A 27224-nucleotide genomic window follows, 5' to 3' on the forward strand; every position below is an offset into this window, starting at 1 on the left:
GTAATTAATATTAGTGATGGCTATTAAACACATTCCACAGGGAATCTACAATCTGTGCTTATGGAACTTAAAACCAGTTAATGCTCACTTCCTACCAGTTTCAGGTGTCTCCTAATTTTAAGCTATATTTATAGACAAACCCAGCCAGCAACTCTTCTCCCTGAGCCAAACAGTAGCTTAATCATTTGTGTTAAATAGGAAACAAATGACTGAGCACTGATAAAGTTCACCATTATGCTTTTGAGGAAAAGAGAAGTGACTATAGAACAATCTGATAACAAGAGAATTTGCTTCCTGTGCAACTCGATATTTATAAACCTTCTCTGTAAGGGGGCAAAAAAACCCAACAATTTCAGCTGGATAAAGTTAACATTCTAAATTACATTTTCAAATGAAAACAAAACCAGAACCCCAGTCAAAAACTGTGCTTATGGAAGGATACACAGGAACAGCACAGGGCAGAAAGCCTAGGGCTCAGGCTGCTCCTGTGGCTCAGGCTCTGCCGTGCTTGTGGACATGCACACTGCTGGCATGGCAAGGCTGAGCTTGACCTTTCCGAGCTCCCAGAAGTGCACAGCAAGAGTACACAGGAGGTGCTGATTGCTGAAGATGAACGCATGATTGTCCAGGCTGTGTTTTCGGTATAGGATGGAATGACCAGGTTTCACAACCTCCTTCCATATCTAGTCTAAAACCATCAGCTTGTAGGCAAGAAGACATCGGATTTCTTTGAAGCTAATGGCTAGACTTCCAGCCTTACTGAACTTGGAATTTCAGTTATTTTCCATGCTTTTGTATGTTCAGTCCTCCTGAAATGCAGGCAGTGATTAGAGCCTGACCGGTGTCTCAAGAGCAGTCACAGAACTCAGCCCCAATAGCCTGAAGTACAGTTGTATCAATACGTACAGCTCCAGCTGGTGTCAGCAGGAGCCCTGCATGCCAGCAGCCCCGTTAACAAGTCCCTGGAGAGGAGCAGAGAAAAGAATCCTAACTTGGGCGTCCCCTCTGCACAAAATAGTAAATGCAGATTGTTTGTGAGTGCTGATTTCTAAGACTTCCCGGTATGGAAGCTTGTCATGGAAGAATAATGTGGGAGATGTGGAAGAGTGCTTAGAGTTATAGTAAAAATACAAACAAATTATTTGTATTTATCCCTAAAAAGGCAATGTTCTCAATTATTTAAAAAGAAATGTTTATCTTCCAGAAGTAGAAGAGCAAACACTGGGGGGCCTGGGGGGAGTGGAAGGGGCATCCACTTTGTTTCACGTTTTCCACATTCGTAAATGACAAAGCAGACTGCATTTGGTTGTCTTGATTTCAGGTACCAAGTAAAATATTTCGGAGTTGCCTGGAAAGTATACTAATAAAAATAATAAAATTAACACATCTCTTGGCTTTTCAACAATGCCCTCAACATTAGAACCCTGAAGCATCTTGCAAACAAAAACAGCAAAATCTTTTCCAGCTTAAAGATTAATTTTGCCCTCAGATAAATTTCCATGACTTTTACAGTCCTGTTGAGACACTCCACATGTACAACTGGGAAAGGAAATTAACAGACAGTTTAAATGTACAATGTCAATTAGAAAAACAAAATAAAAACAGACCCACTCTTCTTGACAGGCTTCCCAGTTGATATTGTCAGAAGCATTAAGATAACCAGCACAGCTAGAGCTTTGAGGGAAGAGAATTCTTACTTCCTTTACTATGCTTTAAGCAGCTCAGATTTGAAGAGGGAAAGCAGAGGATGCTGTGCACGCTGTGTGCATGCAGGTGTTGTGCGGATCCCTCCAGGAACCCTGAGCTGTGGTTCAGTTCTCACCTCATTTGTCAGAGGGGTGAACGCTGCCTTACAACAGGAGAACAACCAGCTGTGGGGAGCAGAAAGGCCTGCTGAGGGAAGGGCCAGAGCTTGCCCTAACAGAGCACCTGGATGTCTGCACAGGGGACACACAGCAGAAGCTGTAACCAGAAAGCCCTCATATTTCATTAGTTACCAGAGAACCCAATGGCACCAGTATCTCACTGCTGCCGCTGCTCACAGGACCATGTGTTAAACATCTGCTTTACTGCAATGCCTACAAGCCAAGTTCAAGACTTCTCTGCAGGAGGCAGCGCACAGAACCCATCTGTTCCCAAAGAGCTCCCAGCTCGTGGCAGTGCAGCCCCGTGACATCCTTCTGTCACTGGGGACATCGCCTTTGCTTCCAGCGAAGGCCAGCACTTCATCCCCTGGGGCTCTGAAGTGTCACAATTGTCCAGTTCACCAATGCAACTGGTTTCTGGGGAAAAAGACATTTTTCAGAATGGGTTGGTATTACTGCGAAACCAGGAGAACTTGCCAGGAAAAATCCAGGGCTGTAAATGTACTGTTGTCCAGAGCTGACTGGATTTCAAATAGATTTAATAAAAACATGATGACCGAAAAACAATTGCAGAATAAAGGCAAGTCAAGTCAGATCAGTTGTTCCCCTCTACTTGCACCCTGCTGTCTCGTTTCTGTCATCCCCAGCTCTGTATATCACTACCATATAAAATATTAGATACTTGTTTCTGTTTCCCAGGTTTGTCCTCTTTTCACCTCAAAACCCTTGCTAAGAAAATCCACCAACCCTTGATGTCAACTTCAGCCTCCCAACTGCCTCAACCTGAATGGTTCCCCACAAACTCTTCTCCCCGAAGAAACATGGTGAACAAGGCTTGCAGCCTGTTCCCCCACCTCATTTGAGTGAAAGGCCTCTGGCAGCGGGCTGCAAACTCTTGATCCCTCTCACTTGTTCTCTCTTCTTCTGGTTCATGAATGCTAAATTCCCTTCTGCATTCTTGTGCACCTTTGGTAAGCAGAATAAGGAGTACAAACCTGCATGATTGGCAGCAGCAGTCTGGTCTAGGACATGGAGGCCTCCTCTCAGGATGAAGCTATGTCTCATCTCCCACATGCAGGCTCCAACAGCTAGAATACATATCTATGGGGGCTTTATGGAAACTGCCCCTGGCCTGTATTGAACAGTCCCTACTGCAGGTTGTGCCTAAGCCCTACCTAGGCCTTGTGTATGCCAAAACTGGGCAAAAAATAGCCTAACAATGAACACTAGACAACTGTGTGGCTGTGCTAGCTCCTCCTGCAGCAGCTGTAATCGTAGAATCATTAAGGTAGGAAAAGACTTTTAAGATCACCTAGTCCAAACATCAACCCATCCCCACCGTGCCCACTAAACCATGTCCTTCAGTGCTACAACCTTCTTGTTGAACTCTTCCTCCAGGAACAGAGACTTCATCACTCCCCTGAGCAGCCTGTTCCCATGCATTATCACTCCTTCTGAGAAGTAATTTTTCCTAACATCCAGCTTTGCTTACCAGGAGAGACGTGTCTTCTGTGATATGAAGAAAAAATCCTGAGTCAGTTGACCTCAACATAGCCAAAGTTTCACCATGAGGTACCACCAGGACGTGGCTTTGGCCAGAACCTCCAGTTCACTCCAATGAGCTCAGTCATGCCTGGATCTCTTCCACCCAATACTGACCCATATATGCAGCAGTTTACCAAGAATAAAATACAAGGGATGCAGCATGGCATTTGAAATCACTGGTCACAGGACTGTTCAACCTCTTCAAGAGCTGTCACATTAAGACAAGTGAATAGAAGGACTTTGTGGCAATTCCCTCACATACAAAAAGCCAAAAATAGTACTTAGTCTTGCCCTGAAATCCAAGGGAGATTCTACAGCAGATGTCTTTCATCTATATGACCTTTTCCACAAAGACAAAAGGGAAACAGGATATTAAACCACAGTTTAAGATTTTTATTGCTCTTGGCAAGCATTTATTTGTTGTGGGTTTGTTTGTTTTGAGGCTTGGTTTTTAGGCAAAGGAGTGTTGTTTTTTGCACTTTTCATGGAGCTTCAGCTGAAATAGCATTAAAATGTCTGAGACAAATTTCTTTTGGGTGATTCGCACATCTTCAAAGTCACAAGCTGACATCCCTTCCAACTCATGTTGTGCAGACCAGTGTGTTTATACCAGGACAGCCATGTGACCTGAGAACAGCATTTCATTTTTCACAAAGTCAAGGAAAAACCTGAAGGCACATGTAGTTATGTTAGAGGGACAGCAAGTCCCTGCAACCAGCAGATTCAGTTTAGGAAACATACTTAAAGGCCATAGCACATCCCATGCAAATCCCTCACAGACTGCAGTGGAAAATACATACATACAGTGACAGCAGGACACAGCAATGTGGGAGAAAGCACAGATTAATTGCATTCATGTCCTTAATTTGCTTAGACCCTTTGCTAGAAAGAAGCTCTGTCTGCGGAGATCAGCTTACCTTACAGATGACTAAGCAGATGGGAAGATAGGGATGGGACTAGCATAGATAATCCAGAGGAAAGGACATTAACCCTGAACCCAGGGAGGATTAGTCTTAAGTCCTTCTTCAAGCACAGATTTCTCATGTGGTTTTAGGGAGAGTTAGGTTATATATATACAGACCATGTGATACTACAAGTTCCACCTGGTTGTCATGGGCAGACTCAGGTGAGAGGACTGAAGCTGGTGTGCTTGCTTAGTCATTTATTATCAAATTCAACGTACAGATTGAGCTCAAACCTTTTTTTGCTAATTTCACAGCAAATTTGAAATTCTTACTTTCATTCCACCTTAGAATACATTCTCTTGAAATTTGGGAAGGAAAAGAAAAAAACACCAATAAAAACACACCAAACAAAACCAGGACGACACTAAAGCTTTTGGCTCTCAAAACTTCCCCAATGCCTTCAGATCTCACAATTACAAGGGCAGGTGAGGACAATTTGGAGCTCTGAGTGTTCTTTTGCAGTGACTAAAACACGACATGGGCCAATGCAACCACATGATACTTCCCAAATGAGAACACATATGGCTGAACATTTCTGAAAAGTCAAAATCTGCTCCCATCGAAATCAACGGGCGTTTTGCTCTTGACTTCTGTGGAAGCAGGGTTAAGTCAACAGTGCATCAGATGGGAAAATCCCAACTGAAGATCAAGTACAGCGTTCCCCTTAAAGATTATTCATAAAGTGTGTAGACGTCACAAGAAAACAGAAGGTGCTACAGAGCTGCTATTTTTAAACTGAGGGTGAGAAAATAGGCAACAAAGCATAGAGCATAACTTCTTATGTTGTTTTGTCACCATTTTTGTTAAGGAACGTAGGCAAATCATTTTAAAGGGAAAAAACAGTCGACTCAGTTCAGTAGTTTCTTCAGTTCATAACAGACATATTTCAAAGATCTATGTGAATTTTTATGTTTTCTGCTTTCAAAACCCACACAATTTGTTATATAAGAAATAGGGAACAATACTTCTTTAAACTATTCAGAAGATACCAGGAGATGGTCCTAGCTGCCTGTAATGCTCTTGCAGAAAGGATACTGTGACTTCCTTCATCAGCAAAGAGTAATCTGTTTGGAAAATCCCGGGCAGATGCTGGCGTAGGTCAAAGACAGCATCTGTGCACAGAGACTAGTTCTAATCATCAGCATCACAGGACCATAATTCCCAAATACAGACATGAGTAATTATCAGTATAAGAGCATAATTTATTCCTCGTAGTCAGACATAAGATGGATATCCCATTTGGCACCAGTGAGACTGTTATGTTCATTTTAGAAGGCTTAGCAAGTCCTCTCATTATGTACAAAACAGCACTAGTAGCAGGCAGTATGAGCCACCAGATGAGCTCAGTACAGAGCTTCACTGAAGTTAGCAGTGTGCTCTCATTCTGTGTGGGGTCTAAAATGTTTGCATGCAGAGGAAAGTATAGCAAAGTCTTGGAATTTTAGATCTCTTGCCCAACATCTAGACTTCCATGCATACACACTTCTGGTGAATGTCACTTAATTCACCAATGGAAGGAAAAAATAAAGAACAAAATCAGAGGATTTCAACCCAAAGACCTTAGGTGAATATTAATTTAACTTCATTCACGAGTAGTCTTAATAACTGCCTTGACTTATCTGTCTGATAAGTCACAGTGGATGAAAATCTAAGCAATACCTGTCTGCATCTTAGCCACCATTTCGATAACCATCCCAGCTGTTTGTGGCCTGCAAGCAGCAGAGATTGATCCAGTAGCTGGAACCACCCTTTGCAGTCTGCACTGGGGATGGTTTCAGCTTAGCCCAGCAGCCCTGAGTGGAACAGCAGCACCAGCCACAAGGGCTTGCAGAGAGCAGATATCATTATGGCTTCACCTTTGGGCACTCATGAGAAGGGGGATTTATTTTTCTAATTGGCTCAATATCTTGAGAAGATTTGTGGTGAATAATAACAGCCTCTGCAGCATCACAGCTACAACTCATACAAACCACCAGTTTTCCTATTAGCCACATGCAGATCACCTGCCAGCTCCAGAGAGAAAGCTGCCCTGCAGAAGGCATCCTCCTTGCAGCACCATGTGGAATACCACTGCTGCTGGATTTGGTCACTGCTTTTGGCCACTGGCCTCAGCAAGCTATGGCATATTTCTGTACAGTTGCAAACCCCGTTTGCAGAATGCTAAGAGACTGCAGAACAGTTTCCCACGAAATAGGAACTCACTTCCTTTATTGCAGGGAGAAATAAACAGTTCTTTGAGGAAAATAACACTATTTCATTTTGCAAGAGAGGGATGCTGTTCCAAAGTTTATTCTAGGGAAATCGTTAATTTCTGTAAAGCACTTCCACAACAAAACTGGCCTTTATAAATGGAATTTCGTAATAACAATAAATCTAATATTTTCTTCAGAGATTCTTAAACCTATATACTCATTCCTCATGAATACAAGAAAAAAAACCCAATCAAAATAGCAACATCCATCATTAGGTTAGATACAATTGGTCACGCTTAACCTCTGACAATTTAACCACGCGAGTATCTTTCACCCAGAAGAGCTGCAGTGAACGTGATGCAATCTATAAATACCACCGAGGCTGCTGATGGCTGAACTGCAGAGCCTGACCTCCAGGTTTCTGCTTTAAATGTCATGGATTACGAGCACAGCATGAGGCAGCCGTTGACTGCTGCTTGGGTTCGGCACTGACAGATGCCCCTTTAAAGATCTGCAAGGTGGAATGAATGAAAAGCCTCCACACCGCTCGCGGATGCCAAACAGCACATTTTAAAATGCAACTGAAAATCTCATCCTTGTGAAGCCTGCTGATGCAGCTCCAAATATATCGCCTGAAAGCAGTCTACATCCTTATTTTTTTAATGCATGTCTTTGTTTCAAGTCTTTCTGCTTTTATGGTGAAGAGCAGAGCCTTCTCGCCTCGCTGCGAGGGACATAATTCTCCTTTTTGCAGGGCGCTTTGTGACCTCCGTCTTCTGCTGTCCCTGAAAGAGTGCATCTTCCATTGACGTCAAGGGCTGTGCACGCGTAGGGAGATAAGCACATTGGAGGCAAGATTTGCTATGTGAATGAGAGTGGGGAATTTTGCTGTAGGAATTCACAAGCCTTTCACAGCCTTCTCTCCTGATTAAAGTCAGTGGGATTATTATACAAATTCAGCTGCTGAGTCCTGGCTATCTGAAATCTGTCTCACACAGGGCTCTCTGCTGTTAACCCGTCTCAATTGTTTGGACAAGACAAAGACACCATTATCCAAAAAAGCAGGACAGATGTAAAAAGGGTTGTGTCAGGAGGAGTCACTCACAGCAGCTCTGCCTGACATGTCAAACCCATAAGCTCATAAAAAACCCACTCATAGTGCACATTTTATGCAATACAGATCCATGGCTAAGATTAGAGGGGCCACGCCTGGACTAGACTAGTCCATAGACCTGGACTAGGCAATCAATTAGCGGAAGAAAAAATGGACACGTCTATATGGTTCAGTGTAGTGCTTCATATTAGCTCTGTAAAAGCTACCCCATTTAGTGCAGCAGTGACTGAGCAGGCAAACCTCTGCTGCTCCCCAACAGCACAGCTGCTGGCTGCTAATCAGCTCCGGGCCCACACAGATTAGCCTGGACACAAAGCCACACTGATGTGGCACTCCTGGCCACCTGTGGAGCAGACCAGGGCAGTGCTGGTTCAGGGATCAATGCACCATGTTCTGCTTTCCACAAAGGAAACCAAGAGGTCTTCCTCTTGGACCCAGGAGACCTTGAGTTCCCTGGCTTAGACACACCCCAGGACACTCAGCAATACACCTCTGCACAAAGACCTGTCTCTTGAGAAAAGCTGCTTATTGCAGGCACAATTACAGCCACAGCAGAGCAATGGCACACATTTGATGACATCACAGTGTGCATTTAAACAGGATCACCACAAGTGAAGTGTGCAGGCCTTCCTGTGCTCTCACGCATAATGCATGTCTAACAACGAAACCAGAGTTTCCTATAGCAAAATCTGGAGGGAAGGGAATGCTGCCATTATGCAAGCAAATACAAGTAGTAATTTTCATGACCTGACTGCTGTACACGGTAGAATTTCTAACTCAAAATTTCTGTCCATACAACCTGGGCAGGACTACTGACAATGGTGAAGACAATGTGTACGTGGCTGATCAGTCACAGAATGTAAGAAATCTTAGTGAATGCACAGTTAAACCCTAAATGGGGATGCACATACAAAAGGAGAACCTTCAGACTGACGTCCCAGACGGGACACACCAGCACAGCTAACTCCACATGTGCCGTTGAAGTTGTGGGGACTGGGAAGGCAGGCTGCTCTAGGGGCTCAGGGTTGAACCAGCTCCCACAAAGCAAAACAAATCCTGGCTTAGACAATAGGTAAACGTTATGAATGAATTGTGAATGGTCAGAAATGCATAAAGTTTGCTTCGGGGTCAAGGTTTACTTGAAAATATTTCATAAAGTCACAGAATGGTTTGGGTTTTGTCATTGTTAAAGGAAGAAACAATATACTAATTTACAGACCATCCCTCCTCTGTGTTTCCCATTTTCCTCCATCCCAGACAGACAAGGGCAAGTATGCACCAACAGCATAGTAAACCATCAGCTATAACAGACACAAGACATTGCCAGTGTGGTTTAACCGACACACACTGCTACAATCTATGCAGTAAGATTTCTCTTAGTTCATTGCTTCTGCTTGATACTTCAGAAGATATGTGAAGCATGTGAAAGTCTCCTGAAGTATTTAGTAGGAAGCTGGGGAAGAGAGAGAGGACAGATCATACCCAGAAGTATAGGATTTCTTACATTTTCTTACTCTTCCTATGCAAAACTACAATCTATACAAAGCACTACATTACCAAGGCTTTTCACGATCTCCCTACATAAGCAGGACTTCCAGCCAAAAGGTGGCAGCTGAGATTTCCACAGGCTGACTATTCTTAAGTATTATTTTTTTTCAAACCTAGGTATTGCTTTGCTCTTGCTAGCATACTGAAATATATTTAGAAGGCTGAGAAACAAAGAAAAATATGATTCTAAAGCTTCAGCACCATTTTACACAGTGTTTTTCCCTATTCTCTAGTTACCTTTTTAAAAAGGCACGTATGAATTTCCAAGCAATTCCGATCAATTAAATTAAGGTATTTCCTTCAGTTCTCTTTTTTACTTTCCATCCCTTACGATTTCACATAAATTGCTGGCTGTCTAGATGCCAGGGGAAATCAAGAATTAAAATACAGAGCCATCCAAAACATCCTCAGGACCATAGTCTGACACTGTGGTTTCTGTCAGCGACCACACTTTCATCCTATTGGGATGCCCTTGAAAAAACTACTTCTGTCGGAAGCAAAACCTGTGCCCAATTCATGGAACACATGAATGCAATGTAAATCTTCACAGGCCAAGAAATTCCACAGACACCACACGGATTAGCTGTGATAACATTTTTTCCCATAATACTGAACAGCAATAGAAGTCAAAGAGGAATGTTTTTAATATTTAAAAATTCAGACCATACCCCAGAGCAGGGCAGTTTGTGTACCGCTGTGCCGGAACAGGGCTGCCCAACGTTGGCTTGCCTCATAGTGGAAAAACCTACCTCACATACAGCCAGCTAGGAGGACACAGAGCCTTCAGAACAGCACATCTTCATCTCCTTGACACTTGTTATTCTTGCTGCTAGGGTCCTCTGCTTGAGGAATGCCTTAGTACAGCAGCCCGCATCCTCTCCCGTATGGTTGAACATGTTTTCAAATGGCAGAGCTGGCCACACAGGCACTGATCAGGGGCTTAATCAAGAAAATCCCTTCTGTTCACCATATGAATTTTTCAGGCTTTCTGAAGCCAGACATTCAAATTAAGAATCATTCTCTACCGCTGCCATAAATGAAGGAATGAGGTGCAGCATCGTGCACCTAAGAAATAGCTGTTTCAGAAAGTGAGGTTTGCAGGACTGTGAGATGTGTCTCTCTACTGAATGCATGTATTGGGTATTTCCAAGCATTCTCATAACACACCTCATCCAGGACGCTCTGCAAACCCTCCAAGTACCTCCAAGAAAGTGACACACACACTGAGATGGCATCACTGCAGCATGTCTGTGAGTTCAGTGCTCAAAAAGGGAAAGAGAAAAAATGTAGCTGAGGTGCTGGCTTTGCTGGAAAGCACAGCTCAAAGCAAGTCCAAGAGCTTGTTTTCCCAATGGTACTGCTTCATCCGCATTCTTCTGGCCTGCTTCAGGGGTATGTCTATAAAATCTTTCTGATACCTTTCCCTAGCCACACAGATACTCTTCTCATAGGATGTGCACATGAAACACTCCAGGCGCACATAATTGTACTCCCATTAATTTCCTGTTCATCATTTATTAGCATCTCGCGCCCTGTAGAGAGCTCTTCATATCCCATAGGCAGGATGTCGGTCAGTCAAGTGAGGAAGCTTCCCAGCCTCCATAACCCATCCCTGGCTGAGACTTTCCTAAATACCCTAACACAAAACCAAGGAGAGCTATTTCCAGAACTTGTATCATCTTTATTATTAGTGAATCTGGAGATGATGTTGTGCATCATATTCATCTCTGTTGCCACTCTCACCTCAGCTGAAAGATGCTTATCTTTAGCCTATCATTAACTGTCGGACACAGGCAGTGTGTGCACAGGTGATAGAAGCTGAAAGCTTTTTAGGTCTCACTTCTTTGCATTAGGCAGTGGTGTCCCATCCCCTCCCAGAAGCTCTCAGGAGTTCCCCATGCTTTGTTGGTCTCTTCACACCACATTCAGCCCCCTCCAGCCAGAGGCAGGGCTTTCCACAGAAAACTCAGAGCCCTGGGAAGAATTTCTTAAAGAACCCCTTTGCTGCTCAGGTAAACCAAGAGGGAAAAAAGGGACTGGCACAGTCAGTGCTGGGCCACGGCTGAGTTCAAACAGATATGTGATGGGCCACAGCTCTTTCATCAGAGCCACAAAAGACCAAGGAGAGACATACTTCTAGCCCCAGGTGTGAGTTCTTTCCCTGGAAAACAAACCTTACATTCACCTACATGATTTTGGCAGCCTTTGCTGCATCCCAGCTGTGAGCACAGCAAGGTTCTGGGTCAGGAGCTGGCTCCCAGCGTGCCGGAGGCCAGCCATGCCAAATGGATGTGACTGCACAGCTCAGGCCACACCTCATCTGCAGGACAGCACTGCAGTGGCCCTTAATGATTCTCAAATGTGAGACTGAAAAAAAAAACATAGTCTCAGGTCTGAAATGGCAGGCAGGATGAATTTAAGTGAATCTTACTTCTCTGATGAGGTGAAGGGCTTGTTGTGAAGAAGAACAGCACACAGAGCAAAGGACGGGCCTGAGCTGTTAAAACCACTCAGGGATTTGCTGTAGCATGCAGGACCCCACAGAACTTAGAAAAGGTTATTGTGAAGGGAAATGCTGTTATACATAGGATAGCTGAAGATAAGCCATTAGATTGTTCCCCCAACAGTCTTTCTGGGGAGGAAACAACCCTTCTGCCCATCTGGCAAGCCAAAGAAACAAGCTGGTGCCTCCATGTCCATGGCAGAAGCGTGGTAAGCGCATCTAGTGCCCCTGCTCCCTCCCGCTCTGCTTCCATCACATGGGCTTTGTGCAGGGTTCAGCCAGCTCATCTCACGCCCACAGGCTCAGCAATTTAAGGAGACGGTTTGGCTGCAGAGCTCCATGAAGCTGTATGGCAGCAGGAACAGCTCCCAGACAAAGGGTACATTTTTCCAACCATGCCATCTCCAATGCTAGCTGAAATTTCAGCACTGCGTTACTGAACCAAACACACAAACTTCAGGAGAGCCCACGCACTATAATTAATACGCAGTCACAGAGAAAGGGCAACAAGCACTTCGTATACTGGGACTTACGTAGTACAGTCATTGTGTAGAGTGGCTTTGGCACCCTGAGGTTTAAATCGCAGTGACAGTGAGGGGATGTGGGCTCTCTGCCTACGGAAGCACTCCGAAAATGTTGCCCAGAGCCTTCAAGATTATGCTTCAGGGGTCTGGATGAGTCAGGGCCACCAATGCTGACACACAACATCTTCCCATGTATAAATCCAGCTCAGTCTGTCAAGCTATTGTTTTAATGCACACAGCCTCCTGCTGCTGTCTCAGTGTAATTTAGAAAATCCAGGCACTGAAAGTCTTAAAAATCATATTCAAATGGCTGAGGCACTTGACCTTGGTACTATTCTGAAATCAACATCACGGAGATGTTATGTAGAAAACACTCTAGAGGCTTTAAGAATAGGATGTGCTGTTGAAACGGGCTGGATGGTACCTGTGGTGCTCCTGTTTTGCTGCTCCTGGTCCTGCTCCAGTCTTGCCAGGACCACTGTGCATCACGAGCCCACTTGTGGTAAAAAGAGGAGGGAAGATTTACAGTTAAAACTTCTAGAAAAGGTATTCACAGAATGACTGAAATAAAGAGAAATTCCACACACACTAACTCAGAAAGCACTAAAAAGCAGCAATCTGTGATGTGCCAGTGGTAGGAATTGATGGTGGCTGAAGAAAGAAAACATCTGAAAGGCAGAGAGAGAAGAACCTCCACAAAGACAGCAGCAGGCAAATTAGAGAAAGAACACAGAGGCGGATGTTAGAAAAATATAATGTTCCTGTGGGTGTATCACTTATCAGCCGTTCTTGCACATAAAACACATTTTTTCAACATTTAGAAAAGAAAAAGAATGACTGATCTGTAATTAACAGAAATAAAGGCCTGGCCCAGATCCTAGGCTAGAATAACACTTACGCAGAAGTGAATTCTGCTGAAATACAGGCATCAGATGGGACAGGTCTGCTGAAGGAAGAGGGCAAATCCAGAATAATTGGGCCAGTCTACCCACCAAGAGCCACCCAGCTGGAGACCCCATTTAACAAGCCATTTAAATCCTATTTAACAAGCCATTTAACAACAATATGATCCCACTGACAGGAAATCCTGGGGGAACAGTTCTGCACGTTTGATATAGGCACCTTTTGCACATCCTGCTGCCAATGCTTCCATCTCCATCTTTCTTCTTGTGCCTCACTATGGAAATAAATCCCATGGCATAGCCACGGATGTGGATTAGAGTTTTAAATAAGGATTGCTTTGACTGTTTCTCTTGTCTTTTCCTCTCACTGGCACAAACCCACACTCCATAGGAAGAAGCTGTCTAACTTTATAGCTCCTCTGTGTCTCTCAGCAGCTTGCAGCCTCACAAAGCCTATTTGTTTTGACAGTCATCAGCTTATATCAAGCCATGAAGGTCTCCTTCCACCAACCACTTGCTCCCAAAATCCACTGATTCTGAATGAGAAACAGACTCTAAGCAATCATGGCTTTAAATGACATAATTGGAGCAGCACCCTTTCAACAGCATGTCTTTAATTCTTGAATTACTGTGCCAACTTTACCTCTCCTACATGGTCTGATGCCTTCTCTTCCTATCCCAGCCTCCTGTTTTCACCCCAATGCAAAACCAGGAAGGAGGACAAAACTACCACCCCCTTAAGTGGGTTGATTCTTCAAAGCAGCTACAACAAAGGGCAGCAATTTATCAGGAAAATATCAGCTGTCAAGAAAAGCAAATGTAAATAATTTCTCTACTGACTGTTCTTTTCACAACTGCTGTGCAACTGTCTTGTTGATTCCTGCAGCTGGATGCTGTAGCTTTCTACTTGGCTTATGTAATTGAAAGTGACGCTACAGTAACTTAAGTAAATTGAAATTGATTTCATCAACAGTGTATGTCCATGCCAATGACATATGTGCCTTCCTTTCCACCCCTCCCACTGTCCACTACCATGTTCTCCAGACCAGCAGCTGCTGACATTTTGTTTGATAGCTCATTTCCATTAAACCCAAGTGTTCCTTGAGAAGGTACACATTTTGTCAACATTTTCAATAAATATGATCAAAACAATTCAGACTTGACTGATCTGGAATGCTGCTATTTGATAAGGTCGGGATGTTTCACCTTAGCTTCATCGTTTAATTTACTACATTACTATAGTCATAAAATAGAACATCAGCTGATCCAGGTGGAAAGCTAAGTATCTCAGTCTCAGCAAAATATTTCACAGAAAAACTAAACAATGGCAAATTGTGTGAGAGAAAAACCTTTTCTAAAAAGAAATTGCACAACTTTTGCCCATGGGAAGTTTAACAGCTTTCAGTGTTTGTTCCAACTGGAATCCCATTTGCCTCAATATTGCCTTATGGAATTGGATTTCCACACCCCAACCAGATCTACATAGCAGGCTCCTGCAGTCCTGAGCATGGAATTAATAACCACTACACAGGAGCATTTGCAAAATGAATTGCTGAAGAAACTTCTCTCATTTCCCTCATACAATGCTTCAAGGCAAAAGAAGAATGGATGGACTCTGCTGGAGGCTCTGGGATTTGCTGCAAGCAACTGGCCTGGTGCCTTACTGCTCTCACCCATCTTTTGCATCCCCATTCATCTCCTTCCCTGCCCTTCCCTCTTCTGTCTGTCACAGCCTGCATTTGGTTGTTCTGCCCTTGTGCAGTTCAGAAGAGTACTGGGGGACTTGCATCAGGGTTTGTGGTCATGCTGCATTTGTCTTAAACCACACAGCGAAGAGGGGCAGTGCTGCACAGCCACATGCTTGAGAAGCCATGCTTGGTCTCATGGAGTGCATGATGCATGCATTTAACTGTGCTTATTGCGTCAACTTACACTACTAATTTCAGCTTTCTAGTTACATTTTTCAAATTCTTTACATCTGCAGAGGTTGCTTTCTGCACTTAAAGCAGGAATTTACAGTTATTCTAACAGTTCTGCAAAATTTTAAAGAATTTTCATTTTAAATAGATTTACAGGCACGTAACTCCTGCTCCATTAAACTTTAGTGCCTCCATTTTCCTCAACATGTTTTCTAAGTGCAGTCACCAATCTGCAATAACTCACAAGAATTCCTAGCTGCCTGCCATCATAAACCAGGAGTGCAAGAGGCTTGCTTTAGGAATGAGTAGTCATACATGTGAAGAATCATGGTTCTTTCGTGGTCTCTTCAGTCTGTAGATGGGTCCAAGGAGACCTAGGAGCAGCCTTCCGGTATCTAAACGGAGGCTATAAGAAAGAAGGGGACAGACTCTTTAGTAGGGATCGTAGTGACAGGACAAGGGGATATGACTTCAAACTGAAGGAGGAGAGATTTAGATTGGATATAAGGAAAAAGCTTTTTACAATAAGGGTGGTAAAACAGGTTCTCCAGAGAGATGGTGGGAGCCCCGTCCCTGAAGACATTCAAGGTTAGGCTGAACCAGGCTCTGAGGAACTTGATTCGGATGTACACGTCCCTATCCACTGAAGGGGAGTTGGATTGGATTACCTTTAAAGGTCCAACTTGAACAACTATGATTCTATATGAATGCCAACTCCAACTTGCCCTCCGTCCCTCATTTCTTGGGATCTCCAAGTTTGGAGCTGAAGAAGCTCCACCAGGGAACGTCCTCTATAGCCTCAGAGTACAGCAGTAGCACCCAAGGGCTCATGACTGCACTCAGGGCAGGGAATCCAAGTTATGTAAGCTCAGTTCCTACCTTGGGCTGTATGGCACCATTTGAACAAGCCATTTACCTCTAAACTGGAGCCCATGGGATACTGCAAGGATGCAGTCTGTTAACAATGGCAGATCCTGAGCTTCTCTGAGCAAAAGAGATTATCTGAGCAGGAAGGTTGAAACTGAAAGATCTTTAAAGTTCCTTCCAACCCAAGCCATTCTATGAAAAGAGACTAATTATCTTTGTGGGCTTCTCATGCTGCAGTGTCAAGACTCTGCCTATCTAGAATGCCCTTCAAGAAATTTGTCAGTTGTGCTTTTTTTCTTACAGCTGACATTTTAACATGTAATAGCTGTTTTTGCAATGGCAAGTAAACAAACCACCAATTGTTTGGGTGTACCTGAGCAAACAATTGGAGTATAACCTAGATCAAAAAAATTTAATTACAGTATTAAAAAGGCATTATCCACTAAATACAGCAATTGGAGAAATTACAGCTCATGAATATGTAAATTACCTGACAAAAACATTCTGCAAATGCTTCAGTAATTTTCAGAGATAAACCTCGAACAAGCTGTCTCTTTCATCTGCAGTTTCATTTGTTGATAAATATCCAGTGCTCTCTAGTGCATTTTTAGGAAATATTTTTAACATACTCATCACTTTAAAGCATTTACTGTAGATGAAATGCATTAAATGTATCCCAGGTTCTCCTCATGCATTAAAGGGCATTTTGAAACCTCGGGTAAAAGAATTTTTATTCCTGTTCAATAGAGCAAGAGAAGACAAGTCACCTCCAGCCTTGCGTAAGTCGTAAAACCAACCATAAAATCAAACATTGAAATTTTACAGCCATCTAGACAAAAGTTGGGTGAGCAAAGACCACAGGGAATTTTAAGAATCTTCATGATTTGACTCTCTCCTGCAAAGTCGTGGGCACGGATTTTGCCCCAGCAGGAGCTTCTCCCTGCTGCAGAAGTTAAGAGTGGGAGGAACCAAACATGGAGTAGCCACTGCAACAGGTCTGAAAGGCACCTTGTATTGGAGCTGAACATGAGCAGCAAGCTGCTCTCAGCACTGAAGTGTTCTTTGTCTTAAGATATGCAGTGTATTGAAGTCAAAAAGAGCCTTTGACTGTTCTGAAAGAAAACCAGCTCATCTACAGAGTCCCAGTAGTATAGTCAGGTCTGTACGTTCTGATCAGCTGTCTCAAAGGGTGAAATCTTTCCTCCATTAAAGGCAGCATCTTCCCCCTTCACCCACGACTCTAGGTGACCACAGGCGGACTGTTTATTACTGTGCAGTCCCCAGCACCAACCTTATGGCCTGACACTTACAATCCCACATCACTGCTCTACTCCATCATGTGTCAGCACTTCCCAAGGTTTCTGTTACTACACCAGGCCTGTATTTCTCTACACTGCATCATTACAGTACAATCATAATATCACGGTGGTATCACACAAAGATAAACAAAAGTAAAGTGATGGCCATAGACATGCAGCCCACTAGAAAACTTGCCAACAGAACCAAGCAGAGCAAAGCCATGGGCAGGTCAAGAACAGTTCAGACTAAGCAAGCCTGACAAGCCTCAGTTCTGGAGCCTTGCAAACTCTGCTCTTAGGTCAGATCAGGGAATTTGAGGGAAACCAGAAGGGCTCAGTGAAGAATCTGAAAAGATGAGGTCTGGCTTGGTGTATCAGTAGGGTGAGTAAGAGGGGAGAGGAGGGTCAGGTCCTGATACAGGAGCAAACACATGCAAAGGGGCTGTGGTTACATTTTTGTGCAAGGAAGACGAAAATCATTTAGGATTTGGAACAGTGAAGTAAAAAAAGAAAAAATCTAATAATTTTTAAGATAGATTGCCATCAGGCAGGTGATAAAGGGAGTGTTTGGGCATGGTGTGCACACAGCAGCAAGGGCTGCTCACAGCACTGCAGGAAGGCTTTTCCAGGCTTTCTAATTTGAGGATGAGAGAGAGGGGGTGAAGGAAAGAAGCTGTCACAAAACACTTGTGGAATGTAGTTAATGGTCTGGCCCCTCAACCTGGGTGACTTTAACACACTCTTTTGAGTTTCATATGTTCTGCATAAACAAGAGAAGCTGGAAGAACTATCAGAACATAGAAAAGTGACAAAACCCAAGCAGATAAAAGTGCAATTGAAACCACTCTGCCTGTAGATGGCTCTTCTGCAAAAAGGTATCAGGTCCTAGCCTCCGTCCTAACATAGTTCATGAACCACATTTTTGCACAGAGATTTTCCACCACTTCCTCTAACTTTCCCACTGAGCCCAGCTCACCCCATTACCTCCAACAACTGCATTAGCAGGAGCATCAGTGCAGCTAGAAAATAACACCTGCACTCCACAAACACCTACAGGTCTGGCAGAGAGCTGCTGACTTAGGCTGTTCTGGAATTGGGATGTGTAATGAAGGATCCCAGATGAATTACCTCAGTTTCTGGAAACTTGTGTCTTCCTTAGGTGTACTTCTATGTGCAAATATTCAGCACATCAGAAGCTCCAGAAGAGTTTGTTCAAGCTGTTATTTCACAGCTTGATCACAGCCTTGTTCTTTACAAGAAGAAGTAAAGCCTCAGAAGGTGGCAATTAGCTGCATAGCCCCGAGCCATGCATGGCTTTGGTCACTTTGTGGAAGCTTTCCATGGTGTGGAAATGCCCCCACTGAGGGGATGCAACCACAGCCATGCTGGGCAAGGTGTGGGGAAGAAGCTATGCTCTAAAACAAGAATGGTTGGGAATGTCTTGGGTTTGAATTGAGGAGATGACGATGTCTCAGCTTGTCCTGTCAGTTTAGATGAAGAAAACACTGCAAAATTAAAGGAAAAAAAAGAAAAAAGTAATTTTAGAGAGCTAACCTGTCCTTCCTGCATGCAAACAAAGCTCACATGCACATAATGCAGACGTACAGATGCTTGAACAAACCCAATCCATCTCCTGCACCTTTTTTTTTTTATTGCCTTAGTCTGTAAACTATTTGGTCATAAACAGTTTATTCTTATGCTTTTCCACAGCAGCAGGACAGCAGGGCTCCAGTTTTGTTTAGATTTTGGAGTGACAGCTATGATGAACACACGATGCAAAATAAAAACATTCATAATTTAGTAACGCGTTGCTTGTGTAAACACGCATGTGAGATCCAGAGGGGATTTGGGCAGAGCCTGTGATAATCCTATCACCGGAAACCAAGAACATCCTGGCTATGTGCAGCTTCTCGAGGAAAGAATGTGAGTGTAATTGTCACGCTGCCCAGCAGACTTATTTGTTCATTTTCCATCTCTGAAGTAGGATGCATTTCCCACCTCACATCGATGGAAAAACCCCCCAGTGACTTTCTTTTCCTTCTCTCACTGCCAGGCAACTGTCAGATCAAGGGAGTAAGATGCATTTGCCTCCAGATCAAGCCAATCTCACTGGCTTCACACACAGTTATTTGTAATACTTTTCTCTCAAAGCCAGCATAACTTCGCCCTAGAATTAGAGCCAGTTATATTCCCTTATGCAGAAAGGGATTGTTTTTATAATATTCATTCTGCTCTTAAAAACAATTAATTTTCAGCACTGAAGGGAGATCAATGTGATAAAAAAAAAAAAAAAGAAAGAAAAAAAAAAAGACCACAGCGTTGAAGCAAAGGTCCTGAGCAACAAATAAACCACCAGAGTTAATTTGTACACTCAGTTATAACATTTAGCACCTTAAGACAGTATTTAAGGATACATCTTGAGGGCTACACTAAATGTATCAGGACTTAAAGATCCAGCTCAGGGGCACTAGGATGGAGCAGAGCACCCACAGAGCCCCAGGGTGTCTCCCAGGAGCAGGAAGGGCTTTTCAGACAACTTTCACCCTGACCTGGATCACACACGACTCTATCAGCACAGTGAGTATGTGGCACCTAAAATGCAGAGTTATGACGGGCAGTTCTGTGAATGCTTCTGCCAGCAATTGCTTCTCTGATGCATTTTATGGAGGCAATGCTGGGCAGTACTGAAGTGCTTGGGATCTCTCAGGATATCTCCTCCCTGGCAAAGAGTGGAATGCTCTTTTCAGCTGGCTGGGATGGAAACCAATTAGGGTGCAAACCCAGTAAGCAGCCCCTGACAGTGTAAGGTGCAGAGCGTGGCTGTAAGATGGTGCCCTCAAGAGCCACAATCCGCAGACAAGTTCTTGGCATGCACATGGCTCCCACTCCCTCTGATTGGAGACAGTGCTGTCCCTTACAGTGAGTCATTTCCTAACAGGGAAAAAATAAATAAGGCTGGGATCCCCACATACCTATTCTCAGCCTTCTGATTAAACTGAGGATGTGGAAGAGGAAATATTTTCTCCCCTGAAAGATGGCAGCAAAGGAACAAAATGCTCAAATATCTAACATGGATCAGTTCTTCCAACAAAATCAAAAGTCGAATTTCAAACAGGTCTCAAGAAGTGGGGATCTACAGCGCTCCAGAATGGTCTGAAGGATCTATTTCTGCAAGCAGAGGATCATTATTTTTTTTTTTTATATACAGCTTTCTTAACATCCCCAAGCACTCCTGGATGGAAAGGACACTGTAAGTGCTACAGGCATTTCTGTGCTGGGGGGGCTGGCGGGGTGGAAGTGTGAGCAGAGGGACTGAAACTGGGGTCCCTGCACACCAAAGCGCTGCCCAATCTGAAAGGCACAGCACGCAGCAGCCGGCAGAAGGAGTGGAGTCCATGTTGATAGCTGCGGTTCCTCTGCAGGGCAGAGCAGCAGCCAGCACCAGAGCTGCCAGGTAACACTGAGAAGGGGACCGAACAGGGGTAAACAGAAAGGTTAGGAGAAATGCCCGTGAGCTGTGTGCACACGCCCCGGTCCAGGGTCTTTCTGGAGGAGGAAAGGCGTGGGGAGCTCCCTTGCATGCACAGACGTGGCAAATGGAGATTACTCAAGCAAAATTTGGATTCGGATTTCTTTTGCTGGACCTCAGTGCTGACCTAAATGAAATGCATCCAAGCCTTTAAATTCACCCATTGCTGGATACGACATTGCCTTCAGCTCTTTTTAAAAAGGCTCCGCCACAAAACATGGAAATGGAAAACACTAAAAAATAAAAGTACTGCAGATGTTCTAAATTACTCATTACCAACACATATAACCCTTCATGCTCAGTCTATGCCACCACAATTTTCACCCTCCTTCCCCTCGGGTTATTCAGTGCTTCATGTATTTGCTTTCATCGAAGACTGGCAGTAATAGAATTAACCCCGAGCCAGAAGTCCTTCATGCAATGTGGGCTGATGATGGCCAAGCCGCTCGCACCTGGTAGCTTAACCACAGCCAAAATCACACTGCATCCACACTTGAGCAAAAAGCTGTCGTGTGCTTGCACAAAGGCGTTGCTGCTCAACAACTGTTTTCTCTTCTCCACCCGCACACTCTCGTTTTCCAAGGGTGAAGAGGAAGAAAGCACAAATAAGAGTTTAATACCACCAGCGCAGCCTGTCTCTGCACAACTTGAATATCTTCCTCCCACTCTTTTTTTTGTTTGAAGTAACACTGAAAAGTCCCCACTGCCCGGAGTTGGAGGGGAAGTTCGTTAAGAACAGCAAGGCATTCACACATGGTGAGCTCTGAGCAGCTTGGAAAAAGAAGCTGGGCATTTTGTTCCCACTCTGAAGGAAGAATAAGAGCCTGGATTGCTAACGGCAATGCTGTGCTGTAACAGGGCTCAGGCTGCAGACCTGGGGACAGGGACAAACAGCGGGGTGCACTTCTAAACACGTACAGATGCATAAAGGCACTCCTGTAGGTACAGTCTGGATCCTACCTGCAACTATGACCACAGAATAAACACGACAAATAGGAGTGGGTATTACACACGAGCAAATATTTCTGATGTTATAAAGCAGTGTTGGAGAGGAGCTGCAGGGAGCTAAATCAACAGAAGCCATGAGTACATATGCACAGCACGCACTCGCACGGTGCAGTACATCCTGCAGCACAGAGCTGGGTGATTTGGCTGGGAGGTTTTTTGGGGGCTGCAGATAATGAGAGGGGGAAGGGATTTCTGTGTGGTAGGGGCAAGTCATGTTCCCAAACAACTGTATGGAGATAACCTCTGGGATGCTAGCAGAGGTCAGCTGGAGACCATTGGGAAGGGAGCATGGCCTCGTAAAACCTCAGAAAGGGTCACTGGCAAACCATTCCCATAACTGTGATGCCAGGAATTAATAAGGGTTATTGCTAATGAGCCTTCCAGTTTGATACCAGGCTCAAAGTGATAAAAGCCAGGCCCCCAGCTGATGTGGATGACAATACACATATGCTGGTGGCTTGTGGCTCACACCATCCCAGTGCTGCACTGCCAAGGTGTGAATGCAAACCAAAGCACAGGGATCCCTCCCAGCAGGTGATACTACAAAAGGAGACTGCCATGATATCGCACCTACTAGTATAGCCCAGACAAATGCCTAAGGAAGTCTGTATTAGTGCAGGCAGTCCTAATTTTTAGCTAAAAATGGACAGCACAGCTACACAAAATGGCCAGGAACGATAGAGGAAAATGCTGAGGTGGAAAACCTCAGCACAACCAGTGATGGAGGGAGTGAAGCAGCAGGAGATGCTGGAAAATCAGGCAGCATCCCCAGGAAGTGAGCACCAGCGAGCAAGGTGAGGGAACAGCTTGGGGCTTAGAAATGCCAAGCCCTCCATTCCATGAGTTGTGAGGATAAAGGATTTATTGCAGCTGGCATTTCTGGATGAAAATAATTTACCTTAGCCTTTTAATGTTAAGCTATGCATACACAGCTAGCTAAGAAAAAAATACCAAAATGACGTGAAATACTGTGGTATTAGTTTTAGGAGAAGATTAGCTGACTGAGCCTTTGCTGTTTGGTTCAGACCCTAAGGTCTGAATGATGCATTAGGAAGCACACATTTTTTCCTCAGACGTGACATGTAAAGGTATGTCTGGAATGTATGCCTGTGGATGTCTACCACCCTCACGTTATCAACACAAAGTTCCAAGCTTCGCTACTGCCTTACTTCCTTCCATCTTTTTTTTATTTGATAACATCTAAGAACTGGAGAGCTTGTGCTCAGCATTACAAGCAGCACTAGCCATGATCTCTCAGAGCTGACAGCCCTCTAGAAGTAATCTGAGCTTCACAAATATTGCAGTAAAGAATATGGAGAAGATTCTAAGCCCAAAATTGAGCCATGGATTCCCCCCAAGGAATGTTTTGTGTTTCTTCCAGTTACTCATGCCAGGTCTCCACTCCAGTTGCTGCAAATGAGCAGAAGAGGGTTTGCTGTGCCCAAACCCCTGCTCCCCATCCTCTCTAAAGGAACGGCATGGAGCCAGTACCCACTGTGGGTTGGGTCCAGCCCACAGCCCATCAGCTGCAGCTCCGCGGTCTCTCCCAACCACGGGTATTCACAAGATGCTCTGCTGGGCTTAGTGCTGTTCCAGTAGGGCCAGAGCAAAGGCACAGGGCTGCAAGCACAGGGCCAGAGGCTCCAAGGAGCTGCTGGAGGCACATATATATCCCCATTGTGCAGATCCATGCACCATGTTCCTCTACTTTCTGGGGAGGTCCCTTAATCTCTGTTTATAAAAATGGTAAATAGAAAGGCTAGGAGAAATACCTGGGAGCTGATCTTTCAGCAAGGCAGAAGTTCATTGCTGCTAAGGAGTGCTGAAAACATTCACCTTCATCACAGAAAATAAACAATCAGGAAAATTAGGTTGTCATCTTCAAGCAACAAACCAGTACCAAAACAAAGAAGTTCAACCAGAGCCCTTAAGTCCTTCTCTAGCTATCTGGTAGTGTTTTAACATCTTCCTTAAACACAGTGAATGCAACAGGGAGCTCTCTGTGATACGCAGAGCCTGGTATGCTTCTTGTGTATTGAAGGTCAAACATAGAAAACATTAGATGGACAATTCTGATGTTTAGTTTCAAATACCAAACAGACTGAAAATTAGGACCATATCAGAAGCATGTTTTCCAAGAATTACATATACAAGTGTGATTTTATCTATGCATCACAAAAAATGGCTTAGATTCTATAAACTTCAATTCTGCAGCTGTGTTAATTCCTTCTCTCACCACCTAGGTGAAAGCATAACCAAAAATCAAAGGGAAATATCTTGGTTTCATGTATATTAGAAGTGTGTGAAACTAATCCACATATATGAAAGGATTGGGGAAGAAATCTGTAGAGAAATTTGTCGTGCGTCTGCAAAGTCCTAAGAAGAATTGTGAACAATGAGATTTAAAAAAAGAAAAAAAATTATTTCAAAAGAATGTAATACTTCTGACTCCAAAGCATTTTTAATCCTAGGCACGTTCAGTTTTACTTCATTCAGAGCTTGAGCCAAACCACAAAATCTGGGTCTGACCATTTCCCAAAGTTCAGAGCATTTTGAATCGAAAGATTTTGGTTTGGACTGAGCAGTAATGCTGTCACTGTGTGGGTCAAATATCTTATTATAATGATAGTAAACAGCAGGAGAAAGCTCTCAGATTGGCTGGGGCTCCCTGTGCCAGTTAATCACAGAAAACATTCACATCAGTGGAATGAAGGATGGTACTGTGGATACCAGGACTGGCCACAAATATTAAAGCACTTACATAGACTGGTAAAGTATTATCTGTACCCTAAGTAAATTTAAAGGCTGAAGCAAAATTTCCTATTAATTACTGTTACTGAGGTATCAGAAAGAACCTTCAAGCTGTCATACTGAAACCTATTCCCAACTCCATCACTTTTGGCCAGCTGCTTTCAGAAGTTCCCATTCTTGTATCTATACAGTCAAAGCCATCTTCCATCCACATCCCAGCACCTTGCCAGTGCTGAGTGGAAGGGAATGAAGATCATGCACAACTGAATTAAATTCAAATTAAGCAGCATATAAGCTCCAGTGTGAAGTATTTGACAGTGAATGACTGTCAAATACAGAACAACCCTGTTTCTTGCAAGGACATAAACAATAGGAACAGCTATAAATTGGGATTATTACACACAGCATAACGGAAGCAGACAAAGCTGAATAATGCATCTCAGCAACAACCACATACAGGAGTAAATACTTTTGCTACTTCTGTAGAAGTAAAAACTTTCTTATGAAGACCTTAAGTCACTTCTAAAATGTCTCACTATGTATCCATCCTGATCAGAAACAGCGTTCATTACCATTTCATCAACAGGGAAGCACACAGTTGTGCCAGATGTCTTGCTCCTGATGGAGATGGACATGATGGAGAGCTCAGGCTCCCACCAACCCCTTCCCTGCACATACTTCCCATTTCCCTGGAGGAGACCTAGCTAAAACACAGCTAAACCACAACAATGCCAGCTGCCTGAAAACTCAGTTCATCAAAAAAGCTCAAGTCATGGCTCACTTGCTTTTCATCTCTTTTTATGCATTAACAGCATTGCAGTTTTTTATCTGGCTTTACTTGTGAAACTCCCACTGCAATAAGCAGGTTCAGCGCAGGGTCTCTGCCTGCACACAGATGAAGAGCTTGACCTGGCAAGCACCAAGGAGCGTTGGGCTTTGTCTGCAGGAACAAGTTGTTATGGCTTTTTTTAAAGCCCTGAAGGAGGCACAGGATGTCTAAGAAAAACATACTGTACGGCCGAATGAATGGGGCATCCATTTCCTTGCAGAGATGTCCTGCCTGGCTGCTCTGCTTGTCTTGCATTTCTGATACACAGTTTGGTGCCTTCGTTTCATGATAGTGGGACCTCTGCCAGGTGTTGCTACAGACATTCATAGAGAAAGGCTTCAAGTGTGAAATCAATCCAGTTTTCTCTTTTTTCAGTGTAGGGAACTCTCTTTGTGATCCAAATAAACCCTGAAGAAGGCTCCAAGCCAACTTCGTCACTGTTTGTTCTTACGTAACTAGACTAGGAACACTCAGTACCCAAAAGTAACAATAATTCTCCTATATACCTAAAAAACTACATTTACTTTGAACTTATCAGTACCAAAAGCCTGTCATCTTTGGACATCATCCACCAGAACTGCCCAAGACAACTTATCTATTATTTTTGGGTGCCAACAACAATGGACAGGGTATTGTCTGCATTTATCAGAGCGGATTTGTTACTCTAGATGCAGATAATAGAAAACAATTCCTTGCCTAGCAGGTTCAAATATTTTTCCCCTGAACTAAAGTAACTTTTTATACTATATCCACGCACAAAATCCACAGCTCTAGGAATTCAAAGCAGTGCTTTGCATTCACTTTTCTGGGCACAGATTAGCTTCTGCCTTCGCTTCTTGTTGGAATAAACAATGCAGAAGCCACAGTCGCCTCCTGTTTTCACACGCGTCTTCTCCCAGACTGTCTCATTTCGTAAATCAGTTTCGTGCTCAGTTTGCAGCTGGAGCACCGGTTTTCAAGCCGTATGGCTCTGCTACCGGCTGCCTCCAGGAGGAGCTGCAGAGTGATGGATGCTCCAGCTTCATCCTCAGCACAGACAGCACCGCCGCTGAGACAAATCCCCTCCCGTGCCCCCGGGCTCATCCTGATCGCTGCGGGCTTAGCCTAAATCCTGGCTACCTCCACTGATAAAAACTACTGGAGTTGTAGAGGTATCACTAGAGTTTGTCTGGGAGAGAGGAGAGGGCAGCAGAACTCTGCTCGGACAGCAGAGCTGCTCCGAATCCAGCAGGGAGACGGACAAAAACGGGCTCAGGGGAAGCCTCACCCCTCTGCATTTGGTATCTGATCTCAGCGTTATTGGAAGTGCACCGACAAGCAATCCGCAGCACCAAGAGGAGTGGGATGAGTGCCTCGGGGACCTCACTGTAGGCATGCAGAGCCCGTTGCCTGCATTCTCTGCAGCACAGCAGCCCTGATTTGAGCCTCCAGCAGCTGTTTGCCAGGTACTGCAATTGCTCTGGAGCCGCAGGTCTGCTTCTCCCTTAGTGGCTTACAACAATGGAGGGGCATCTACAAGCAGCTGCTGCCCAAAGCCAATAACAGCAGCGGAGGGTGAACCTCAGCCCAGGGGCAGGCTGTGCAGTCAGGCTCTCTTTCTGAAGGTTGAACAAATTTATAACTGCTCCAGAGCAGGCACAGAGGGAGAACTGTAACACATATTCAGTGGTGGGTTACACACACGCAGCCCAAACTGCTGGGTGACAGTCAAGCACAAGTCCCAGAATGTTTAATCTGCATAAAGGGCTTTAAGTTTAAAATGAAATGAAATAAAAACAGCATTTAACTGCACAGACAGCTTGCTACCACCTCTGGTGGCCAAGCCAAAAGTATTAGGTAGAGTTAACTTTGGCTGACACCACAGC

General features: G+C 44.1%; 1 protein-coding gene across 2 annotated transcripts in view; it reads right to left on the reverse strand.

Annotated features, from left to right (window-relative positions):
- GRK5 (G protein-coupled receptor kinase 5) overlaps positions 1 to 27224 on the reverse strand; it is a 213834-nt gene that overhangs the window by 161017 nt on the left and 25593 nt on the right. The gene's annotated exons all lie outside the window — the stretch shown is intronic.

The sequence above is a fragment of the Cyrtonyx montezumae genome, unplaced genomic scaffold (genome assembly GCF_038088225.1).
Source record: "Cyrtonyx montezumae isolate F1298 unplaced genomic scaffold, pur_monq_1.0 scaffold_4, whole genome shotgun sequence".
Lineage (NCBI taxonomy): Eukaryota > Metazoa > Chordata > Aves > Galliformes > Odontophoridae > Cyrtonyx > Cyrtonyx montezumae.